The 18748-nt window shown below is 36.4% G+C and overlaps 1 protein-coding gene across 4 annotated transcripts in view; it reads left to right on the top strand.

The window, feature by feature from the left end:
- The window catches only part of LOC126870035 (conserved oligomeric Golgi complex subunit 1), a 257074-nt gene that overhangs the window by 204811 nt on the left and 33515 nt on the right, over positions 1–18748 (top strand). The window lies entirely within an intron of this gene.

Here is an 18748-nt window from a genome sequence, read left to right as displayed (position 1 = left end):
TCTATAGCAAACAAGTGGCAAAACGTATTCTGGTATTTAATTCTGAAAATTGTTGATATCTATTTATTGCAGAATATCGATACGTTACAATAGTTTATTATTGGCTGTAACACCAATTGTTTAGAAATCATAGGAAGACACTATTCTTTTGTGAATACTCGCGTGAGTCTTTCATTGAAATATACAGGCAGAATTGCAGGATATTCTAAAAGGATAGAAACAAAAAATACAGAAACACAGATCTAAGATGATTCTTCTGTCACTTATCGATTGACAATTCATTCATCGCCAAAAATTTCAGCCAATTACACACCGTTGTATTGTACAAAGTACAAAAATATACTGTTTCGTTCATTAAGAATCATGAGATTAAATTCCCTTTTTAAAATTTTGTATCAATCTTTTTCTAACTGACCTCAAACTCAAAGTATCTCAAAAAATGAAATTCTAAAGAAGAAGAAAAGTAAGAATTCTTCTGTAAGAAATTTGGAAAATTCCATTTTCTCATACCACTTGGATTGTAACACAGTGGCGCATAAAGAGGTTTAATGGAGAGGGCAGGTGCCAAGTCTGTGTTTATTTTTCGCGTGTTTCTCCCTTTACATCGTTCTCGCCCCTTTCCGATCGTCGCTGACCAAGGGGGAAACGTCAAGTTGCATTTTCACAGTCCTGCTATTTCTGCCAGGTGGCGAGCTGGTTGGCCAGGCCACCATTTCCCACTGAACGTTTTTGGTTCAAGATTAATTAAATCCGTCTGGAAATAGTTACGAACGCTGGCCATCAAACCGCGAATGTTGAATGGGAGGGGGGGGGGTTCTTGGGTGGACAACGATTTGGTGGTGCAACACGAGATGTTAATCCAGTCGTGTTATCTTTTTTCCACGAACAAACACGATCTCTCGAGCTTTAGATCGCTGTTAGGACCTTGGATTTCATCTATGAATCAGCTCGATTTGCTCTTGTAGCTTGTTTCCTTGGATTTTCGTTTTTTAGTTGGGCTTTTGTTAGCTCCTCCTTCTTTCTTTGTACCGTGTGCTCGATAAGTTAGCTATAGCTTGACAAATAGATTATCATTTAGGTTTGCTTTCTTTCTATCGGATTAATTTATCGTTTAGTTCGGTTTGTTGATCTTGAGGCTGTGTTATTTTCCTTTGCTTAGTTTATTCTCCATTTGATATATATATTTCATCAATTGGTTCGTTTTCTCTCATTTGAAGAGGGGTGGTGATTTTTGTCGAAAGTTTGTAAAACCAAAGATTGAATTACTTCAAACTTTAATTTGTATATTAATATAGATAGGCCTTAAAATGGAAATTTCCCAAATGTATAGCGAAATATTAATCAATAAAGTTCTATATTTTTAGCTCGTATGAATCTAATCTCTACACAAGTTACGTTATACACGAATATATCCCATAAATGTATAAGATATCGTCTAACGTTAATTTTTTATCAATTATTCCACGACAAGAGGAGATTAAAAATGACAATATGCGAAGACAGTTATTACGTGTAACATACGTAGTTCTAACAGAAGCCTAAGTTGTCAACTGTGGCAGAATGAAAGCGACCGGACTCCTAGACGAGGATGGACCAAGGCTGGGTCACGTTCAAACTGAATGGACCTGGAGGCCCATTCATAATCGATATACTTATCTATGTGATTCCATTCGGTCAACAGTGCCAACACGAGCCCATTGAGCACCGATCCTCCAGTGTGAATGACCTTTTACACATCTAAACAGCTGAACTCTTCAGAAATCCACCGCTCTAATGCAATCTACGGGGCATCTTTTTTAACTATCGAATAATTAAAATAGTAATTTAATCCAATAAAATAATCCAAATTAATTCAATTGAAACAACTTCCTATTCTCTGTCGTCGTTAATGATCCATGCAAACGATTGATGCGATGAACGATGAAAGAAAAAGGAACCTGTAAACAAAATTTTCGATAAAGGATCATTGAGTGGAAGTTCATTTTTATTTATTTATGGAAGCCATTCAAATCTTGCAGAAATTTTGCGGACTGTGAAATAATCAAGAAATATTGAGATTTATCTATTTTGGTTGTGAATAACCAATTATGAATGACTGGAGTTCTCCTCTTTACTGCTAATCGTTGGATTAATCATGCGGTTAAGAGTAATCGTTGTCCTTGGCGAAAATTATTTTTTGGTTACCAAATAATCAAATAATCTAAAAACAATTCCTGTTGTCAGTGATGTAACCATAAAATGATTTCTGTTGTCTACAGTGATTACCAGTGAGCAACAAAATTTTACCTCTTTATCATAGTTATTCAGAATCAAAATCATAATTAAATTAAATCATAATTAAAGAAAGAGATTGATTTTTATGCCATAACTTTTAAGACTTGAGCTAAATAATCTCTGTTAAATAAAATAAAAAAAGAAGGAAGTGAAGGATCATAAATTAACGAAAGCGTCGCTGTTAGAGAAAATCATAGAAGATATTTAAAAGAAGAAATTCAAATAAATAGTCTAAGAATAATGTAAATAGCGATTGAATTCAAGGAATTCGAGTTCTCTTCTCTTTCCTGCTCCACGAAATCGCTTGCAACTGGTAGAACGACCGGAAAGGGTACGTCGAAATGTCGATGTCCATGCATCGAGCAAAACTATTAAGAAACGATGCATTACGATCTCGAACGACACTCGACAGCTATACTTAGCCGAATGGAATTTGCACGAACGATTCGCGTGTTCGAACGCCGTTGCTAAAATCGACCAAGCTTTGACGTATGCTCGCTACACGAAATTCCACCGAAATACCATAAGCCAATGGAACGAACAGGAATCCGTTTAAACCGAAAACAGACGGTGCAAGTACACGTTATATCGACTTGGTCCATTATACGTACTGTGTACATTCGCGCACAAAAGTCGCTTAAGTTGCTTCAGATTATAACGTTGACTATTCTTAGGAAAATAATCCACGTGGGTTCTAAACTCGAACCTTTTCATTCGTAATATCGTCGTACGCGATAGAGCTATATTTTACGTGTGTTAGATGTATCACATATATCTACTGCATCGTATATTGCAACGTATTAATTATATTATGAAGATATAAATACGAATAAATTATTTTCTATTTCCTAATCTGGGTAGGCTGTAAGTAGACGTAACTGTAATATTTGTTAACATTTACAGAACTATTATTCTTACATGTGGAATATAAAAACGCCCTATAAATTGCATTTTAATTGCACATTAAAAAATCTAACACGCTTTCTCAATTTGCGTAAATTGACTGGTGTGGCAACGAGCAACCAAGATTTGCTAGAATTATTCTCACAGCGTTTTGTCATTTGTAAATTTAGTCGTAGTCGTTGCTTCGAAAGCTTCTTTGCAAAGATCGATCAACGTTGATTAATTAACATTCGAAGGTTCCTTTGCCGTACAAAGTGTCAGGCTAACGTTAACGCGATGCTTCGTGTATTCTTAGAGTTGCTCGATATCTTGCAGTTCTTATGTGCATGCAGCGATTGTTCTGACACTGTAAAGCTTTCGAACAAGGGTCTAGGTACAAAAGAGGAGAAATTGAAGCGGAGTGTTGAATGTAACGTGCAATGGGTGCTGCCCTCTAAAGATAGCGCGGCCCTCGATCCGCACGCGGTTTTCCCTTTCTCGTTTTCTCCCTCTTTCCAGATCGCAATTTATAGAAGCACTCCGCACCTGTCACCTTGCCTGCCACCAGGCAGATTTCACTGGTAGAAACCAGGAATAACTAAGGGTGCACGAAGGAAATGGAAAATGGCGGGAAAAGACGAATGACTGAGGAAATGATGGATGCTTTCAACCCTTCAGCTTCGTGTCACGCGTCTTTTATTTCTGCTCGAGCTCCTCTTGGGTTAATTTAAATTAATCATGTAGATAGTTAAACAAACAGAAGCTCGATTTTCCGAGGTGAATGTGGGTCGGATGATGGAAAACTCGGGTAATAGGGAAAAGTCTGGTTTGGAAATCGTATCATAAAATCATAGAACACATTTTGATGATATAATCACGTGAGATGTATTTGGGTTTAATTAATACTTCATCGTCGAATCTTCACGATATCTGACTATTTACGCCTTCGTACTCCTAGTGCTAAAAGAGTTATGGCGAAGTTGAAAGCAACTTGGATAACGCTCAATGACGATAGAGAATGTCCAGCTGGATCGGCTAATGTATTAAAAAATATACGATCCATTTAGAAAAGCTTGGACGTTCTTCGTATGTTCTGTACGCGTTTACCTACGATAAAACTAGTCGTGTCAAGTTATGTCTTCCGCTGAACCATTCAACAAGTTTCTGAAACGTTATTTGATATTATAAAAAATGAGCAAGCTATTTCAGGTGATAAAGCGAAGTGAGACATCTGGTCATGTGGATTGTATATTTATCTCGTATATTTTATGAACATTTTAAAATAGAAAATAGGAAATAACTGTAAAGTAGAATTGTTATTAAAATGGTAAAAATGTCTAGTATAAGAATTATTATCGGAGTACTATCAGTACTGTAGTATATGGGACTTTGAAGAATATTTGTATTACTTATTTTATTATTTTTATAAATCCTGCCGCTTTGAAAAAGTATCTACAGATGTTACAGATGCTCTTTTAATGTTAGGCCTACCATTGAGAAAAATCATAGTGACGAACCCGGTTTTAATGGCTTTTAAATTACATCCAGTTTCTTAATACGTACGCGCTCATGCTTCGAAGTCGAACGCGACTAATTATAACTATCTTGATAGTATCAAACACGATCTTCAACCGATGAAAGAAACAAAACATTCTTCCAGAGTTCTTATGGGAAAATTTCTATCCGGGTTTACTTAATCTTGCCAATAACTTTTCTTTAAATGATGTAAGAATTTACATCATTCATTGGTAAAATCTCTAAAATTCTTCGAATCTGCAAATGTCTGCATCGTAGAATCCCTAAAATTTTTAAAAATTACCGACGTTCTCTGTCGCAAAATTCCACACGTTGATACGGTCGCGAAAATTTCTTAAACTGTTACAATTCTAAATCGGAAGAAGCCTAAGATTCTTTGAATTAAAAAATCTCAAAATTGCAATCCTTCAAAATTCTTCAAATCAGTAAGTTTTCAGTTGATAAAATTACTCGGTTCCAAAATCCCTTAAGTTCAAAAAATCTCTAAGATTCTTCAAATATTTAGATCCCTAATTCGTAAAATCCCTAAAATTCTTCGAATCTGCAAGTGTCTGCATCGTATAATCCCTAAAATTCTTAGAAATTACCGACATTTTCTATCGTAAAATTCCTTACGTTGATACGGTCGCGAAAATTACTTAAACTGTTACAATTCTAATTCGGAAGAAGCCTAAGATTCTGTGAATTAAAAAATCTCAAAATTGCAATGCCCCAAATTCCTCAAATCAGAAATCCCTTAGGTTCGTAAAATCGCCAAGATTCTTCAAATATTTAGTTTCCTAATTCGTAAAATCCCTAAAATTCTTTGAATTCGCAAATCTCTAAGTCGCGAGACCCGAAAAATTCTCAAAATTACAAAATTACAAAGTTCTCCCAGTCCATAAAATTCCTTAAGTTCGAAGAATCCCTGAAATTCCTCACGTCCCTGTCTCGTAAAATCCTCAAAATTCTTTGAATTCGCTGAAGTCCAAGTCCGGCCAAATCGTTTCGAATTCGCAAATTCGTAATTCGTAAAATCCTTCAAATTTCCACTATTAAGGCGATTAAAAACGCGAATCGAAGGCCAGGAAAACGGGATAAAAATGGAAGGCCAATCGATATTAATTACCAGTCGTTATCCTCTAAATACGAGCTTTAATTGGAGGCAACCGACCTATTGGCGTCTCTCGAAAAGGAAAAGACAAGCGGCAAGAGGGGAAGATGAAGAGACAAAAAAGAAAAAGGTAAAGAAGAAGCACAGAGGAATAGAAAGACCACGAGAACGGTGGACGAGGCTCTTTTGCGGAAAACGATGATTGGTTCGCAATTAGAATGGACGTGGTTAGTCGTAAAAGCGATCCTCTTGCTTTTATCTCGCGGTACAGGGGAAAAAACCGACGATTGCATCGTAATTAGAATGGACGTCACCAGTTGGAAACAATCCGCTGGTTGTTTGTTCTCTCGTCCCGTTTCTCAACGTAAGAAACGCTGGATTCTGGTGTAGGTCTCGTTAGATGATCATTATCTCTTATTTAGTTAAGCCTTACTTGGCTCCGACCCTGCTTCTACGTATCCTCGTTAACAGATGCCAGGAATTTTGTGAATTTTATCGAATTTTACGTCGGTTTACAGGTTTTAAAACAGTGGAAAATTCGTTTGAATTTTAAAGAACTAGAGCGTTCGCTGGCCAGAGTTGTACAAGTTCGATCCGTTTTATTTGAATTTGAAAAATCAGATTTAGCTGCGGCATACATTTTTCGTCGCAGAAAGCTAACAATGATTTACGTCGTAAACTATTAGATTGTCCGAAAAGTGTCTTTCTTTTACAGACACGTCTTTTTCAACGACGCATCTTTATACAAACATGAAACCTAATCCGTCGAAAGTTGAGATCTTTATTTTGATAGAAGAAAATGGATCATACGTAATTCGATAAAATAATACAAAATGTTGTGCATCCATTGTTTCCTTATAAAACGAAAGAAACTTTTCGGACGACCTAATATTTTGTGCCATCGTAGCTTCTATGAAATCATTGCAAGAATGAGATAGATAAAACTCTGCTGTTTTTGCGCGACTAGCGTCACTAATGCGACTCTACAAGCCAGAAGTTACAAGTTTTTCCTGGTAAAATAGTATCAGTAACCGACGATAAAACGAATGATATTCCACGAGCAAGTTTTCATACGTTACAACTTCTATTTTGACGTGAAATTGTAATATCACAAGGAGAAGAAAAATCTAGAACCAGTTGTAACCTATCAAGCCACTAATATCATTACGTAGTTGGCAAATTAGCGTGTAAGAAAAAAGTACAAACTAAAACAATTTCGATCGCAATTAGTGAAACAGCGAAATCGGCAATTTTCTATTTAAATAAACACACTTCTCATTAATCCAGTCCGTAACGTAGTAATTTTCTCTCTTTCGCTCGCATTGGTCTTCGCCTAATCCTGAAATTCCAACTCCGATCGAACTATAGAAAATCCTAATTCTAAGCACACGATTGACAAGATCCTCCGCTCGAAAATCAATATTTATCTCGTTGTTCTTAATTTCTGATTTTCGTGACTTTGATAAAAATACGTATGCGTTTCTTTGTTCACAAGATGCAGACGTTTACGTTAATTGAGAGATTCCGGGCTGGGAACGGTCCCATTAAAACGAAACGAAGGTGAACCACTGGTTGCTCGATCCTATCCCCTTTCCCTTCAATTTTTCGCTTTCCCTTTTCTTTTCCCTACAAAAAAAAAAAAAAAAAAGGAAAAAAAATACGAAACGTCGCTCGTCCATGTGAACGAGATCCGCTGTAAAATATAAATCGTTTCGTCAACGAGTAAATCGATCGTACACGAGCATGTGCTTCATCCTTTCTCGTTAAATGACTGCCATTCGTTGAATGGAAATTCTTCTATAAGGAAATTAAACGAACTAGATTTCAATGGACGAATAATGATCGTACATTTTTCCGCGATCGTTTCAGTGATTTTTGAGATATAAAATACTCTTTGATTCATCGATTAAAGATATTCGAAAGGAAATGTAGTTGTGAATAATGGTAGTTGTTTATGATACTGTTCTTTCCATTAATTGCAGTTTCTTTTTTTTTTTTTTTTTGTGAACACATGATGGAACTCTTTCGATTGGTATATTGAAAACCACGGTAATTATAGTGGATCGATAATTGAATATTAAATTATACGTATTATTCGTAATTTCTGAGGTTTGGATTTCTCTTGGATCTGTTTCGATTTTTAACTGGTTCGCGAAGATGCCTGTTATTCCAATGATGGATACGATGTAGTGGCCATAAGAATTTATGCGATGTAGATTTGCCAACTGTTGTAATTTATTCTTATAAAGAAAATTACATTTACGTACTTTATTACATTTTTTTTAAATCACCATATTACGTGTAATTTCGAGATCTATGGGTTGGTCAGTTGATTGAAGGTTTGTACTCGAAAATCAGTTTCCCATCTCGTCAAGATACGCAACAAGCTACATCGACAAGACGATCGAACTGTGTAAATTTCTCCTGTGTAAACCTCCCCATAAATATACGTAATAATAGTATAATAACGTAACAGTATAGTGATGTAATAGAGCGGTGTATGAAAGAATGCCGAATAGAATAAACGGCACGAAAGACACAGTTGTAGAAAGCGGAATTGTATTTGACAGGAGCAATTAAATAATGAGAAAATACAATACGTATATCCGCAGAACGCGTGAGCGCTATCAACGTGGTAAAACCTGTTTACTACAAAGTTACTATTAACGTAGTGCACTTATTATGCGAGTATGACTTTTAAACTTCCTTTTTGCCGGCCACTGTAATTTAAATGACAAACTGTTCGTGTTAGAAAGCACTGTGCAATGATCGAGCATCGTTCGGTTTTCTCATGCGCTACAAATGTAAATTATTCTATTTGATAAGATATAACATGCATGTGCCTAAACAAATGGTACTTTAACAAATGTTACTATCATTAATCGATCATTAATTATGACTAATCAGGGAGATCGACGTACAGATCAACTCGATCAGTCAATTGTCCGTCTGTACGACACGATCGATCTCTTGGACCCGGCTAAAATACGATCCTCGAGGGAACTACGATCGATCGATGTCGACTTCAAGGTCGCTTGACCAGAGACCAAACACTTGCTTCGCGTGTTAACAAAACACGACCAATTAAAAAATTGTCCACTAGACGAGATCTCTGTATTTTGTTGTTCGGAGTCGTCGGTTATCGATCATACGTGCACTCGATTCTCTACACGGAGATCATTTAGTTAATGGACGGAGGTAAATGACCGTGTGATCGGATAAACTGATACACGAGATAATTATTAATTCGGAATAATAAATTCGAATGTATCTCTCAGTCATTCGGCAGAAAACGCTCGAAGAGGATATTACACGAAGACTGGAAATTTGTGTGCAATTGTGGAAAACGTGAATGCGCATAATGGGCAAAAATATATAAAATATCCAAAGTACAGTACTTTTCATAGTATTCTAACGGGTAGAACAAATTTCTACATAGATCTATACCTTGGAATTATTAGCTTGTCCGGGGAGTGTCTTTCTTTTACAGACACGTGTTTTACAACGACGCATCTTTATACAAACGTGAAACCTAATCTGTCGAATATTGTGATCTTTATTTTGATGGAACAAACCGGATCGTACGTAATCCGAGAAGATAATGTAAAACGAAAAACGTTGTGCATACATTATTTCCTTATAAAACGAAAGACACTTTTCGGACGACCTAATATATTGGCGAAGATACGAGTTTGAATAAAAATTCCGCCTATGTGTTAGAACGATCATTTTCTTTCTCCGACTTGACAAGATAAATTTGTGTGATATCTACAATTATAGGCTACAATTATAGTTTATTAGTCGTTTAGAGGCTCTGCTTAATTAAACTGATATTATCGGTGAATTTGTACACGACTTATTTTTCAGTAACAAGAAATTAATCGAATCAATTTCAAGCCAGAACACCGATTTCATGAAAGTTGTAGAAATATCAAGAGCCAAGCTTCTTCCTAATCTTATTACGATAGATAGGGAAACTGGCAAGACGATCGATCGGTAGATCGATGGATAGATAGCGGATCAATCGATGCACACCCATTATCGGATCAATATTCCGTGGAAAGCACGGGCAAGCTAGTAAGCAATTGAATCACGTAACGCAACGCGCCGTTGCTAATGCTTAAAGGGAACCGGGACGAAAACGCACGTCGGCTCACGTGGCCGAGCACTTCCTGTTAATGTTCCGTCCGCTGTACTAACAACAGCCTCTGTGTCGTCGCTTTGTCGCCACTCGTTGTACTTACATTGCAACGTGGCCATCGTGACGATCTGAGTCTCGATCGGACACCTCCAACTTGTATTTTTCGTCACTCGTATTTTGCTGGAGTTTGGTCGACTCATTTTTCGATCGATTATTAGGGACGATTCAATTGTCTACAATCTGATTCTCAACTCTACAGCGTTCGTTGAATCATTCTTCATCGAATCGTATTTTTCTATTCGTTAGAAAAATTGTTCAGTTCGAGGAATCGTTATTGATACGATTTCTCGTTTCAAATTTACGCTGCAGATTTTATATATATTTTTATGAATATTTGTATGATCGAAATAAAGGTGAGATTAAAATATAGAGAATTAGGATACAGCAATATGGTTAAACAAATGTGTGTTGTTTTTATTCTTGATAGTCTTATCGACTCAGATTCGCTGTGAATTTTCTCCTGTCATCATGTTTTTATAAATAACGTTAGGTCACTTTTAGGTCACGTTTAGGTGTCGATTGATTTCATTTTTATATCAGTTTCTCGTCTATTTGTTATTCTAATCGTCTAACAACGTTTCCACGAAAGAGTCCACGAACAGTATACTAGTTAGAATACTAAGTTTCCTTCAGTCGAAGTTCGAGTTTGTATTTTTATATCAGTTTCGCTCGTTCGTCGTTCCAATCGCCCAAAAATACGCTGCAGGTCGGCGAAAGAACTGTAAATTAGCAGGAATATTAGGCTTCCTCTGTTCCAAGCTTCAGCTTTTGTTTCAAGTTTAAATTTGACTTCTTACATTAATTTTGCTCAGTCGTTACCCCCCATCGTCCAAAGAAAATGAGTACAGTTCGACGAAAGGAACGTACATCAACGATAATATTAGGTTTCCTTCATTTGAAGTTTGAAGCTTGGGGTAGAATTTTTATATTAGTCTTGTTCATTCATTATTCCAATCGTCCAAAGGAAATGGTAGACTTCCACGAAGCAATCGTTCATTAGCAAGAATATTAAGTTTCCTTCATTTGAAGTTCGAAGTTCGAGGTTGAATTTTTGCATTAGTTTCGCGGAGGAGCCATACTTTGGCAGCAATATTTACGTTCCTTTTATTTCAAGTTTCAGTTCGTATCTCAACTTTGAGTTCAAACTTTTAGTTTGTATTGTATGAAATTTTTTTCTTTTTATTAATTTTCTATTTATATCTTTCTCATTTTATATTTATAAATTCCATTATTCCAATGATCGAAAAGGTATGGCAAAGCTGAAGAAAAAAACAGCGCTCTTCAGTTAGCAGGAATATCACGTTTCCTTCATTCGAAGTTTGAAATTTCCAGTTGAATTTTTACATCAAATTTATCCATTCGTTATCCCACACGTCCAAACACGGTGGCACGATCTTACGATAGAGCCGTACATTAGCAAGAATACGTTGGAACACTTTCGTTACTCGCTGTGTATAAATTCGTCCATCCACGTCTCTTGTACTCGGTGGCATCAGCCAACCAACTTGGAGGCTTTCAAGGCGACCAGCCGCGATACCCGTTTAGGATCACCGGCTAGCTTGGATTTATTCGCGGGTCTTAACAGCCCGGTTCAGGCGATAAATGCCACCCGCGTGTCGTTGGACACGGCTCTCGCGTCGTTTACACGACGAACGCAAACACAGACGGCAAAAAAGCAGCAGCTCGTAAAGTGACATGCATCTGTGCTGGCGCAGCCGGCCTCGACGCAGCCTCCACGAGGGCAAAAAGGGCCGGTCCTCGGTCTGCCGCTTTCACCTGAGTCTCTGAATCGTTGCAGACGAAATTGGACTCGATTGAATTCCACCTATTGAGAAAAAGCGAAGGCTCGTGGACTTATTGAAGCATCTTTTTCTTAATACGATGCTTTGCGCCAGTTTATCCTCGTTAAGGAAGGTTAAGGCATCGTTAGTGATCGATGACGGTGTGCTGGAATCTTTGTTGTTCGGTTGGTTTACTGAAGAAGGCTACTGCAGGTGAATAGTGGTAAATGTATGGAGGATATATATGGTGGGTCGTTATAATAAGATGCCTTCTTGTGGGTCTACGTAAAACGGTGTAAGAGGGATGATAATAGTGTAAAAACAGTTTTCTTTTTGCTTGCAGTGTCGTGCGTAAAGGTTCTCTTAAACGATCGATAATATCGTCAATACGTCAGGCTTTTGAACATCGTCGCGGTTTCTCAATAAATATTGACCATACACATTGTCAATATTATCAATGTTTATTGGCAAGCTGTGTTTTCCTCGTACGTTCGATAACTTGCACTGACAATATGCATTGATCGTTCGAGGGTCCCATAAGATTCTTAAGAGGAATGTTTATAGGAATGTTTTATTTGCTATTCCACATAGTTGGGCTTGAATAATTACAACAGGATCATTTATGAATTTAGATGGCAAATTCATTTGTCATTATATTTATCATATATACAATAGATAAATAAATTTATGGTTTATTTATATTTGCATTTATTTATTTATTTATAATGATAAATTCATTTATCTATTATATATATGATACATATAATGATAAATGAATTTGCCATCTAAATTCATAAATGATCCTGCTGTAATTATTCAAGCCCAACTATGTAGAATAGCAAATAAAATGTATAATATGCGGGGCAGCCAGCTACGTTCGTTAAAGCCCAGAACTGAAGACGACGCGTCGCGAGTTCGAATCCTCGGCATAAAGGACTTCAAAAAAGGGGATGGAAGAACCAAAAAAAAAAAAAAAAAAAATGTAGAACTTTGTACCAAGAGCATATGAAGCACGGCTTTTGAGAAAACGCTTCTGCGTTTATGTAAGTTTTCCATTTATTAATATGATCGAGATAGAAATAAAGAAACATAATTGGAATTAAGTAGAAAGGACCACTACGTTTACTATTAAAAATTGCGATGAAGGGAAATGAATATCTGTATCCTGAGAATAATGGCAGAATACTGTCGAATAAAATAGCCTTTTCCAGGAGAATTTACGATTTTGAAACGTCAGTAATCGAAACACAAGCGTAGACAAGAATCACTGGAATTAACTGTTAAAGGCAGTGCGTGTACTCTTGAAAAAGTTACGACGCAGAGAAACGAACATCTTCACTTGGTAATAAAATAGACAGCAATGACCGGAATTAACTACTTAAGATGCGGAAAGGAGAGATAGATCTTTGCTAAAATAAGGAAAAGAAGAACACGGCATAATAAAATAGACATTTCCACATTTGAATTTACAGTAGCAGAATATCAATGAAACCATTGGAGGGACGGACGACATACCAAAGTAAAAGGAAAACGTTAGCTACCCTAACAACCTACCTTAACTTGAATCTCGCAAATTACTGATTCCAAAAAAAGAGACAGAGAAAAGAAAATATCGATGGAACTGTTGGAGGGGTGGAACAGCGGATTAAAAAATCATTTACCAAGGCTCGATGTACGATTCATGGAAAAGAGGAACGATCGATCGATCGTCTTGTAGAGATTCTGCGTCAGACATTTTTACCATTTGTCCCGGTGATTTATTTAACTGCCTGTGCTGACCGTGCATGCAGTCACGGTTTGAGGCGCGTACTTGCCAATCGCAGATCTTAAAGGTACGTTTTCACGTGACGGTAGAAGTCTTCTACGTTGATTTTTCACCGCTTAATTTTCGCACGATTTCTTCCATGCTTTTAGTACACGTGTGTCGAGACCTGTTCACACAGAACGCGGTCGAATAACGCGACAAACGAGTGGGAAGTGACTCCTTGTAAAGAAATAAGAAAGAAATATAGAACAAAATTTTTTCCTCCGAGGCTTAGTATTCGAGAAAGTTTATCAAGTTTAATCGAACGTTTTCAGGACGACGAAAATCATAGTAGTTAGTGTCATGGTCGTAAAAATTAGGAATTTCGAACTTTTTATTTATTATCTCTGTTGGATTACGTTTTTAGTTAAAAAAAAAAAAAAAAATGAGGTTTTTCGAGGACAACCTGTTCTGATATTGCCCAACAGAAAACAACCACTGCCACGCCATATCTTAGTTACGATCGTATGGTAACGATATCTTTGATATTATATAAGCACATTTGTTTCTAACGATGAGGAGGTCGCGATTTGTCTGAGAGATACAGTAACTTTTACTAAAATTAATGCAAAATATAATACGTATGTATATTTATAGTACATATAAAATACATAACTACTAATTTAAATATCAGGAATAAACCATTATGGAAAATATTTAGAATTAGATTTTGCATGCATCTGCCAGATAAACCGCAATCTCCCTTAAGGGGCTTAAGCATTTCCACTTTGCAAATTCTAACTTACATTCAAGTTATTCCACTTAATTTCACATACAAAGATAACTTGATCCTTTGACTTATCTTCAACTGTATTCTAACACATATTACACTCTATTACTCTTCGTAGTCTTATTTAATTTATACCTGTTGAACTCAAACTTGGTGCAGCTTAACATACTGTGTAGTATAACATACATAGTGTAACAGAACATGTGCGATCCACTTTAAGAGCTGTTTGTACACCTAAACAACGAGAAAAGTTCGTATAAACATATGCTCTGTCTGCCTTGGTGCGTGAGATGCAACAAATTTTGTACACAGAGCAACATCTGTTGAAAATGTCAAAATACTAAGTTTCAGAGTGGAACAAGCTTTTCAACAAATTCGGGAAACACCAGGAAGCATTCAGAGCGTAACCGGATCCCTGACATGAACACGTCTATTTGCCTTGAAACGCAACGTGGCCATTCCGAACGTCTTTCGTAAAAGTAACTGTTGTGTTGGCAACTAAGTGATTGCGGATTTTGTCAGTACCACCTAATGACAAAATCCGCAATCACTTAGTTGTCAACCGAATACACAAGAGAAAATCAGAGCAGAAATTTTGTTATATCTCATAATCGAATCGTTTTTTGCATTCTTTTTAAATGTGCAATCAATTCCTGAAGTGGGTTTTCTGTCACACGTGCACATATGTAAAATATATAACATGGAAGTATAAAATTTTTAGCTTTGTATTAACTATAACATACTATAACATTTTTCAAGCATATCCTTTACATTACAATTACATATTCTTTTTGCAACAGCGTATCGATTATGCGCTGTTTATACTACTTTTCGCTTGCTTCTTCCATCGGTCACTCGTTTCTACGTATTATAGTTTATTGTTTATTGAATTTTATAGATCACTATCGTTTTCATTTATTTTCTTTTCCGCCTTAGGAACTTGTATATCTCGTAGTTAGTCGCATGGTTTTTTACTACTTGTACTTTTGTCTCTCCTGTGCTCTTAAAAGCCACGGGTTATCGTCACGTGAAAACGTACCTTAACCGTAGGAATAATGGACATTCAAGGTAGATCTCTTCTTGTTGTCGATGCTTCCCAGCTAACACGATCACAAGCGAAGCAGTTGGCTCACTTTTTGCGGTGAGATGACACTCGATGGAAATTTGTTATGTTTTGCAGACAACACTTCTGAGAATTTTTCTCCACCAAAAGAACTACTTTATGAGCATGTTAGTAAAAATTTCAACGAGAGTATTAACCCTCTGTTGAAGACTCAGTTTTTACATCTCAGTATATTAGTTTTGTTTCAACAAATACGAACACGCTTAATGTTAACATGTATAACGCTTAATGTTAATATGTTTAACGTATAACTGAAAGAAATCTGTAAATAAGTAACATTTTTGGCGTATTTTCTTTAGACTTGGGAAACTTTTTAACAGTGAAAAAAGACACAGAGAACAAGGCAGAATCGAAACCTGTGTAAACCAATTTTAATTAATAATAATTAGTCAAATATTGTGCAAGAATAAAAATTGATTAAATACGAAGGAGAAAATTTATATTTTTTTTTTTTTTGCCGTGTAGAAAATATTTAAAAAATTCGATGAGTTTTCAGTCAAATCACGTATCGCTAGAGCTCTCGTTTTATTGGATTTTATCAGGTTCGTACTTTCACTCCTGCTGAGTATGAAAATTTTGATATCATAGCTCGGTGGAAGCCGTGATTTACGATTGGCTGTTCCATTCTAATAAATGTCACGCAGCACATGCTGTAAATCAACTTTCACGCTTCTCTCCTCCAGACATCGAATCCATCATGCTTTCTTGTGTAATCGAAACTCCTATCGGACAGTTTGTCAGATTAAAGTCCTTCTGTACTGTAACATTCAACACGAACTGCCCGTGTCAATCTACGTGTAGCAAAGCGAGATTGAATTTGTCCCCTGTAGTTAACGAAACTTTGTTATTTCGTCAGTATAGAAATCAGCTAAAATGATCAGTGACATCGAAGTTACAATTAAACAAAATCTTGATAGAAATTTAATAATTATTTAGCTTTCTACCGGAGTTAGAATCGAAGAAAATGTTCGCTGGTGGTTAAGGTGAAATTACAAAAGTTTCCATCAAAGAATTAATTTCATTATGTAAAATGAACGATTGTACAAAATCAGCACGAGGTGGCTGCAAAATATTTTAATATTCTTTAACTAGGTATTACTGTGATAATGTAACCGACCGTGAAAGAATAGCGAATAGCTCGTAAAGCAAGAGTTTGATGAAACTCGCAAATTAAAGATAAAAAGTCGAGCAGTATCGAGGCAACCGATTTTAACGAAGTGAGGATTTAAGTGTAGATTGCCGGATCGAGAGCGAAGAGGTCGGCTTTAAATGCATCCGAAGTAATAGCCATTACTTCGATGTACTTATTTATAAGAAGCTATTGTATCTTATCATCGCGTTACGCGGCGAGTTCAATAAAGTTTTTTTCGTATAAGCTAAATTTACAAACGAGTTTCGTTTTCAGTTTTATCAAATGCAGGGGCATTCATTATGATCAATATTGCCCACAATCGTTAAACCTATCAACTTATATCGTCGTAAACGTTCCACACGTTCCATCCTCTTCTTTTAAAAATCTTTAAAAGCATTCTTTCATTAGGTACAAATTGAACGCATAATAAACGGGATATCCTGCACAGAAATGGAAGGCTGACAATCATATTGACGCAAGTCACGATTTTCAGACTTTTTGTTTGCATAGTATTTTCACCTTTTTAAGTTTTAAATCATTCCTTTACTTTTATAATTAATTAAACGATAACTTTATTTAGCGTTGGTTACGTCTTCGTGGCTTGAAAAAATATAACGAATGTTTTATAGCGTTAAACAGAGAACACTGTCTTCTGAGAAATAACAGTGGATCGAATTAAGAAACTTAAATGTCCATCGACCCCACGAACTTCGAACGTAGAAGATCATTGTTCGAATTTTAATTGCCTCGTTTTTAGACCAGTTAATTCAAATAACCAATACACGAAGAAACTTCAAATGTAGAAAGATTATTATTGAAATATTAACTAAGTCATTTTTAGACGAATTATGACAAAATACGGATTAACGGAATAGTTTAACGAATGTTACATGTGTGTAACGTAATTGCAATTAGGGTTCGTTAAGGCAATTCGCTGGGTGCATTTGACTGGACCAACCGCGAACAGACGCGTGTCAGTCGCGAACAACAACAGGATACGTGACGAAAGTGCCGGTACGTCGTTGGTATCGTTGGTCCCGGCGATGATACGTAAATAGAAACGCCGGAGGAGACGTCCAACTGTCTGGTGCATCCGCAAAAATAGGATTGTGTGGCGTTTGTCACGAGTATCGCCACGGTTACGTAGCGAAACCTCGGAAAATCGAGGCTACAGGATCCTCTTGCTGCTTTGTTTTTCGATGCAACACAGATTCTGCCTGGTTTTCGCTAAATTTAACCCATGAAATTGGATAAACCTTGCGAGTCATCCGTGAAACATGGCGAAACAATTCGTAGAACAGAATCCCAGATATAGGAGAATAAAACAGAGTGAATGATTTGTGTTTACGTTCGTTCGATTTTTGATAGTTCATAGTCTTGGAAAGAACAAATCTGAATATTTAGCATCGTAATTAACGTTTAAAATCGAATCTTACTTTCAAATTCTAATCTACGTTTTCTTCAACTTCAACTTTTTTACAACATTTCTATATGCACCGCTATTATATTTCAAGTAAAAAAAATATACTTCGTCTGTTTAGTTTAGTATTACATTTCTGTTGAGAGTATGTAGAGTACGTGAATTTCCATTCCAAACTTCGTAATATTTCCCTGTAATTTTGCGCATAAGAATTTTTACAGCGATAATCCAGCTGAATTAATTAGTTTACGTTTGCCGTGCTGCGTACAGAGCATAATACTTTGCACTTTGAATTTCGATAATTCCAACAAATCACGCATCGTTTAAAGGAGTTTCCTCGAGTTCCCTTTAAAGGAATTCGAGTCCAGAGTGTACTCGGAAGCTTGGCTATGCAACGTTTTTCTTTTTTTTTCTTTTATTTATTGTTGAAATTACAATCAATTCTCGCGTTGAGAATTTTCAGTAATTTTTCTGGCGTGGCGCAGTGACATGGCTGTTTATTTACAATAAGTTAATACTTATTATAGATAGGTATAATTTATAAGTATTATAAGTATGGGCTATGCAACGTAACAGTATAACGATATAACGTATTCTAAGCTCGCCAAAGCTGTCCGACAAAACCACAACCAAAATACCCATATAACAAACGTCAAACAATCAGCAGCTCTTCCTGCAACCAATTGCAAAGCTTGCAGGGAGGCCAGAGTGCAGTGGCAGTCGCAGGTCGGTATGCAGCGAGTCGAAACGGCTGAGAAAACGACAGTTCGGT

This window comes from Bombus huntii, chromosome 10 (assembly GCF_024542735.1).
Source record: "Bombus huntii isolate Logan2020A chromosome 10, iyBomHunt1.1, whole genome shotgun sequence".
Taxonomy (NCBI): Eukaryota; Metazoa; Arthropoda; class Insecta; order Hymenoptera; family Apidae; genus Bombus; species Bombus huntii.
This window is presented reverse-complemented; position numbering and strand designations above follow the sequence as displayed.